The sequence below is a fragment of the Tenrec ecaudatus genome, chromosome 13 (assembly GCF_050624435.1).
Source record: "Tenrec ecaudatus isolate mTenEca1 chromosome 13, mTenEca1.hap1, whole genome shotgun sequence".
Taxonomy (NCBI): domain Eukaryota; kingdom Metazoa; phylum Chordata; class Mammalia; order Afrosoricida; family Tenrecidae; genus Tenrec; species Tenrec ecaudatus.
In genome coordinates this window covers 93,254,233-93,262,389 of record NC_134542.1, presented here as the reverse complement: position 1 = coordinate 93,262,389, position 8,157 = coordinate 93,254,233, and positions in this window count along the sequence as shown.

Genomic DNA, 8,157 nt, shown 5'->3' with positions numbered 1-8,157 from the left:
ATGCTCCTTGAAACAAAGCCCCCAAAATCACACCCTTTTAGCGGATCCCAGGAACAAAACCCGCTCCAGTGCTAGGATCCCGAAGTAAAGACTCAGCAGGCCTCGGAGGTGGGTGCCAGTAGAGAATGTAGGCATTGCATTGCCAGACATCCTGATTCTCAGAGATGCCAGAACTCTTCCGCAAACTCGTCTGACTTTGTCCATGACACGTGGCCCAGAGCAAACGCAAATGCACCTCCGATTGAAGTTCCCAGCCACCAATTTGAAAGCCCTTCATTCCACAGAATGGGGATCCTGACGCTGAAGGATTTTAAATTCAAATGACTACTTATGGGTACATCCTGACCTGATGTCAATTCTGTCTTCTGTGCATACGATCCAGTATACCTTTTCACCTTGAATATGTCAAAAAGGCAAAACCATGGGGAAACAATTTTAATGCAAAAGTTGGTAAGCCCTCTTCCACTCTCCTATTGTATTAGCTGCCTACTTGGAGTTGCCTGCTTAAGTAAAGAAGCCAAGCCTGCCCAGCATGCACACGTTGTAAGCAAATTCTTACAGGTGCAGGGCTATAGATCCTTGAGAGACACACATGGAGACACAGAACGCATCTCAGGATATAATCGAACTCAAGAAGTGGACCATCTTCTAGAATTGTGACACTTTCTGAGCATGACAAGCGTGCTGACACTAGGCAATAAGCACAACTCACCAGGATTTTCTAGGATTTTACCTGGTAATGCCTTGAAATAACAAACGCCCTCTAAAAACATTTGAAAATAACTCATGAAGCAGCATTTACTTGTTCCCGTGGAGAAAGGAGAACAAAAACAACCACCAATGGATACTTGCAGAAGCATCATTGGGTAGATTTTTAAAAGAACATTAGAATTTGGTCGCACTGAGATCAGAGGTGAAATCCACAAACTTCCACAAAACAAGGCAATGCAAAGTAAGAGAAACATTTCCGTCCTGCAATAAAAACGGAAGGGTGGTGTTCCAGGTAAGAGTGGTATGGGGGGCAGTGCCTTGCACCTCAAAGGGTGTGAAGTGCCTTTTATAAGGATTGCAGGGTCACAGCAAAGTTAGGGACTGGCATTTAACAAATTTGCCTTAAAAGAGCCTTCTTCAGTGATGGGCTCTAAGGTGACAATTTAAGTGTGAAATACTATAAGTGCAAATCAAAAGTTGTTGTTTTAAAATATATGTTTTCAGCAAAAAGATGTGATATATATCGAACATGCAACTTTTATGATAACATTGATCATCAAAGAATGACTTGGCCCATTCATTGACTGAATTTTTTTTAAATCCATTTCATTTAGAACTGTCTAATCAACCAGGGAGGAGAGTTGGAAGAAATTCCTTTACAGAAGGGCCAATTTAATTTCTTATCAAGTACTACAATTTAACTGGTCTGCTTGCTGCCACAGCCCAGCTTCAAAAGCTGTTGGGAGAATGAAATAAGTAATGCCTACCCAGAGCATACAACTAAATGTCCGTTCATGTTATCAAAAGAAATCAAATTAGAACCGCAGCACATTGTAAACAGCTGGTCACGTGGTCGCACACAGTAAGCTAGGAGGTCATTTTGTAAGGACATGGGAGCTTTAAAAAGACCTAGGAAGACAGGAAACTGAACCATTAACTAAATACTATCATGATCTCATGCTTCATTTTGGGAAACTGTGCAGTGGCAGTAAAGAGAATTTTCGGACTATTTTAGATACAAGTATGCAAGGCTGGTGAGCCTGCTGTCTGCAAAGGAGCTAACTGCTCACTTATACATGTCAGGATCAACTTCAGAAAGACTTGGGCCAGTATCACATCATCTCAAAAAATAACAGCTATTATTCTTGATCATACTGCAAATGGCATTTCGAATCATACCACCCACAGCAGATTAAACTTTCAAAAGGTAAATCATGAACTTCCGTAATATTTCAGCAGCGCATCTCAAACCAGGTTGGCAAGATCCTGACATTCTCGCCGGCAATAAATGTTTGGCTACTATATTATTATTATGTTCCCCACAGTGAAATAATTTTGCTCTTTCAGAAGTGTTATGCATATTTAATGAGCATTAAAAATAGTCAACATTCTATTGTAGTATTTGTCATCTCTCGGGTACTAGTTCTTCAAAATAAGGACCAGGGTTTGTTTTTCTTTAAATGCCTTACAATCTTTCAGTGCTTTCCACATAGTTAATACTTAACACAAATTCATTGATTAATGTTCATCAAATGCCCCTTTCATTCATCTTCTCATCCATTCAATCAATCTGCTACCCATCTACATAACTCAAATTAAAAACAGATTAAAAGATAAAGTTTCTGCTATCTGCTGGATATTTCTCTGAGGCATCATTCCCCAATGAAGGTTTTTGCTTGGTTTCTTGTTTGCTTATTTTTTAAACGGAGTTTTCTGCAACCCATTGGGTACATTTTCTTCCATGACATTCCTTATATTTCAGTGTGGCAATCCAAGAAAAATAAAATACTGATTTCAAATATAGTGTGTAAAATATGGCCTCTAAATCCGTTCCCTGCATGCCATGCCCTATATGAGTTCTGTCTCCTTATGGAGAATTTACAAGGATAGCAATCCAAGCCCCTTGGGTCATGAATTTTAATCCTGCAGTGTCTGGCCAAATTTAAATTGCAGCACATCCACTATGCCTTCATAATCCAGCAGGATGTACATTGCGTTGCTTCTGAGACCACTTATCTTATCCTCTCGGTGAATGGGGTCCCTTCTCCCTTGTGCCTTGGAAAATACCATTTGACATGGTCCTTTAGCCACTGCTGATTTGGGGTTTTTAATTAGCAGCTTGAGCAGACGGTGTCAAATTCCAACTGTGTTAGGGCAGAGTTTGCAGCCACTCTCTGAGAATCACACCTCTGCTGCCTCCCTACCTCATCCATCTTCAGGCCAAGTTTCAAAGCAACATACAACAATAGGGAAAGAGGCCAAAGTTAGAAAGCAGAAGGTGTGACTTCTGGTCTCTCTGTTCTTGTTAGCTGTTGGGACCCAACTCATAGCAATCCCATGCGTGACAGAGTAAAGCTGCTCTACAGGTTTTCTTGATCTTCATAGCAACAATGTCACTAGGTGCCAATCTTTAGGTTAGCAGTTGACCAAAGCCAGATGATTTCCACAGAGGCTCCTTGACTCATGGTCCTAGTTATCACCCTTTTCCATCCACTACAGGCAGCAACCTTTCAGATCCAGTTCATGAATAAAAAGAAAAATCTCAATTTTAAAAAAATGCATTCATCTCAATTTCTTGAAACCACAATTTTCTCATCTAATAAATGAGGACACTGTAAAGATTAAATTGGATAATACATGTATTAGGCCAAGGATTTACTTTTGTCACTACCATAGCCCACATGCCCAGAACAGTGCCCAATAAATATTATCGTGTAAATCAGTGAACGTTTTATAAAGAAGCCATGAGAATATGTTTCCTCCTTAATGGCTGGCTGCATATTGGTGCTAATCAAGATGATCCAGTAGGAGCCTCCTGAACACTGGTTAGTACTAGCCACAAGGAAGAACATCTGTCCCATACTTTGCATCTTACATCTGGTGCAATATAAAGTCATGGTTTTTGCCCCAAGTCTTTGAATTTCTTAGGTTTCTGGAGTGGGTTATACCCCGATTCTTTGCTTTGCATGCTGAAAGAACTCGTGCCAAAGCATGTTGTGTGAGCCAAGTGGACTTTGATGAAGGAACTGAAACGTTTCAGGTGCTACAGTCTCAAGAGGGTACATGCTATTTCTGGGCAGCATGCCAAGCCTTGAGGAAGCCACCCTAGGGTTCACAAATGGGCACAAACAACCATGTGGAAGAGTGTACCCACTCAGGCAGAACTGGGGAATCCCAGGAAAGGCCAGAAGCCCAAGAACCCTAAGGGCTAAGAGGCTGTGGGCCCTGAGTAGGCCCAGAGAGGATACATGGACACCCACACAGGGGCAGGAGACCTCACCCTACACCTGCTGCTGACCAGAAGCAAGGGAAAAGAGAGTGAGCAAGGGGGCAAAAGGTCGAGAGGGTAAGAGAGCAAGAGTCTATGAGCCCAAGCGCATGTGCATGCCCACCCTCCTGCCTTCCATAAGACAAGGGCAAGGTAAAAGAAAAGGAGGCCTTCCTACAGCCAGGATATTTCAAACTTCTGGCTAGGGAGGCGTGGCTGATGGTAGTGGTTGCCGCCATTGACTGAGTTAGGCCCAACAGTGTGATGTACCTAAGGTGGGTGTGTCCAACATATTGGTTTTACCTGGGTCTAGGGGTCTTGTGTCTGTGCACGCTCACTTTGGGGTCTTCATGGGTGTTCGATGGTTGCCTGGTTTCTTTCCAACCTCCTCTATGGGGGCATTTTCAGGCATAGGAGGGACAACCCCCTGTCCCTAAGCTAGCTACCTATCAAATTCATTAGACAGCAGTGTTAGGCTTGTAGGATTGATAGATCACCCCATATTTCAATGATACTAGTAGCTGCTGAGAACAACTTTGGTCATTTAGTATTAAAGCAACTTGCTTTCAGACAACTGTCTAGCAATGTTTGCCGGTGGTGTTCTATCTCCCAAGATGGCATGAAGTACACATTGATCAAAAGGCCTAGGTTATATGAGACAGATCCAACTTCGAGTTGTCCTATTGTCAGAAACCATGCCAGGTCAAAGGAAAAGGTACATATCTTGGAACAAAAATTGGCACACAACCTTACATAGGAAACTTAGGATGTCATTCCCCAAAGCATTGACCCCAAATGCGAGTTTTCAGAGATGCTCTGGGGCTGGGGGAGGGGAGTGGGAGAAGAGTTCTATGGGAGAATACATGAGGAAATATTGCAAATGCAGCAAATATTAGAGGGTATCCTCCCCCCCCAAAAAAAAACAACAGGAAAAAGCTCTGCTGGGTGGAGCTTTTATAGTACACATTTTTCCCACTAAGCGAGCATTCAGCAACTCGCTCTGAGCTAATGCGCCCAGTGGTGTCACCTGAGAAGTTCCTCTCTTCTTCATAAAAGCAGTTTCACTCGAATCTCATTTTGTTGTGATGGCTGATGTGTTAGTCTGGGTACATTAGAGAAACAAACCCACAGAAACTCATATGTATAAGAGAGAGTTTTGTATAAAGGGTAAGTGCACATCACGAAAACATCCCAACCTAGTGCTGCCCAAGCCCACAAGTCCAGCATTAACCCATATTTCCAACACCAAGCCACAAAGTCCTCCTCCATCTCACAAAACTCACACAGTGATGCCAACTGCAGAAGGAAAGCCGAGTCAGTAAATGTGTAAGCATCTCAGTGCTGGCATCCAGAGCTGCATCGGGGTAAATCGGTATGGATTCTCCTCTGGGATGTCTTGCAGGAAGTGAGCCTTGCCAGCTGAAGCAGGGAACTGGCTAAGGCAGCTGCACTCTGGTCCGACCATCACAAAGCAAGAGACCTGAGAACTAGAAAGGCGAAGCTCACCGAGCCATTTATCCCTCCGCCCTTCAATTAACCCCACATGTGTTTATCGGCCAGGTTGGCATAATACACTTTAACTATCTCAGTTGATTTAAGAGAACAGCAGGAGGCTGTGAAATTTTGTTTCTTGCTCAGGAAACGTGCCGCAGAAACTTTTGTGAGGTTGAACCAGCTTACAAGGACAGCGCTATGGGAAAACACTCAAGTGTACAAGTTGCAAAGAAAATTGAATAAAATCAAGGACATGTGGAAACAATGATCAAGTAGGCCAGTGCCCCACGTAAACATCAGTCTACCCGATCCTGGGATGAGAAGAACTAGAAGTGCCCATTACCACTACTAACTGCTAGGAAAGGGAACGCATTAGCAGGACCTGGAGAGAGCGGGTGGAAAATCTGGAACAAAACTCAGCATAATGACAAATATCAGGCTGACAGGATGATCTCAGGTAGAACACCGGAGATCGTGGCTCTGAGTCATCTTTCAGATTTGGAACTGAACTCACCCCCATCTGCTTAATTTCCAGATCAACAATGGACAGATCTAATGCACGGCAAAACAATAACACTAGAGTGGTGCACAAGCCTTAGAGTAATTCGCCATCTGAAAACAAAAGGGCACCATTGCCTCAAAGGCGAGCTTCAAAGTGGCTAGGGAAGCAGAAGGGATGGAAACAAGGAACACAGAGAAGATGTGGGATAAGTTGGGTTACATTTTGTGGATTGAAATTAATGAGGTGAAGCAGGACAGGTCTGAATTACTGAATGAAAAACTCATCTGCTCTATAAATCTTCACCCAATTCACAATAAAAAGTTTTTTTTAAGAAGTAAAGATTGTGGAGCTGGTAGAAAAACCAACTGGTTTCTTCTCTATAGACTTATTAGTGATTCTTATAGGGTGATATAAGGGAGACCCAAAAATAATACAGAATTTTTCCCTAAAGCTATGTATTTTATTTTTACAAAACATCCTTATTCTCCATTACATTTAATAAGTACATTTGTCAAATCTGTGATCCCATTCTTGGAAACCTTTTTCAAACGCATCTGTCTGGTTGGCTGACAGCACCTCCCTCTCTTCCTTCTCGTCTACGTCATCAGGCCACTGAGATGCCCCTCTTCTTTTGCAGAGATATCAAGAAGCCACGTGGAGCAAAACCAGGTGAGTGAGGTGCATGGGGCAAGAGAGGCATGCTGGTTTTTGCCAAAAACTGGTGCGCTGAGATGGCTGCATGAGCACTTGCATTATCGTGGTGGCAAAACCAGTCCCCCAACTGTCACAAATCAGGCCTGTTTTTGCTGCACGCAGTTATACAATCTTTTCAGAACCTAAATAGAAAGATTGATTAACTGTCTGACCTGGTTAAACTCCAAATGCCCTATGAGTCAACGTTTTTGTCCTTTTGGGAATTGACGTCCCAAATGAAGTTTGTCATCAACCGACATTTCATCTTTTTTAAAACAGGAAAACCACTCATACATTTGATTTTTTTCCTATAGTGCTGTCCTTGTAAGCTGTGTTCAACATCACAACAGTTTCTGCAGCATTTTTTCACAAGCAGGAAACAAAATTTCACAGCTGTATGCTGTTTTCTTTAATAGTCATCACACAAAAAATGAGGTTTATGCCAAACTGCTTTCACAAAAAAATGTACTGTAATCAGACAGACCCTTCCTAGGTGACACCACTGGGTGCACTAACTCAGAGCTTGTTGCTCGGTGTTCACTTGCTCAATTTTTGCACTGCAAAAATTCCACACCACCCAGGGCAATTCCAAGTTTTTTGGCGTACACCCCGATAGATTAATGAGTGACATTTAGCTTCTGCTTTGCCAGGGCCGCCCAAAGATGCTCTGTGAAGAATTAGGTAAGTTGCCCTCTGCAGGTTTAGCTTCCAGTACCTGTGCATCTATACCTTACTTATATTTACAACTCGGTGGTTCCTGATGCAGTGAGAATAAGGGCCATGACTCCATGGGCCAGGCAGTGAAGGAAAAGACAGAAGTCAAAGAAGAAAGATCAGAGATGGACCACAGTGTGTCATGACTGCGTTTTGTGCCAGACTTTTCACATATAGTATGAGCATTCAGTAGGCATGCTTGTAGTTATCCCATCACAAACTAAACCACCTTGCTTCTAGTGGGTTCCATCTCATAGTGACCCCAAATGTGTCAGAGCAGAGCTGTGCTCCATAGGGGGTTCACAGCCTGATTGCTCTGAAGTAGGTCACCGAGCCTGTCTCCCAAGGCACCTCTGGGTATACTCGAACCTCCAATTTTTCCATTCGCAGCCGAATCCTTCAGCCATTTGCACCACCCAAGAAGTGGACAGAACTAAAGATTGAGACTAATTGTAGGTGAAGTCGGTTTACCGAATAGCACAGGTGGTGGTGACAGTGAGGGAGAACACGAAGACCTTTCCAAACTCAAGAATGTCTGTATAGTATGAGAGGATGCTTTCGAGGGAATTTATTGTAACCAAATCCCCAAAGATCAATTCATTTAATCCATGACAAGAAAACATCCTCATTTTACAAAGCCTCTCATTTGCAATGTCTCATCTGAAATTCAAACTGTGTCTTCCAATTAGCCACTAATAACAGCTAACATGCATTGAACTCTCCTTTACATGCCAGGAAGCATGCTGAATCCTGTCCCTACTCTCACCCAGTGACT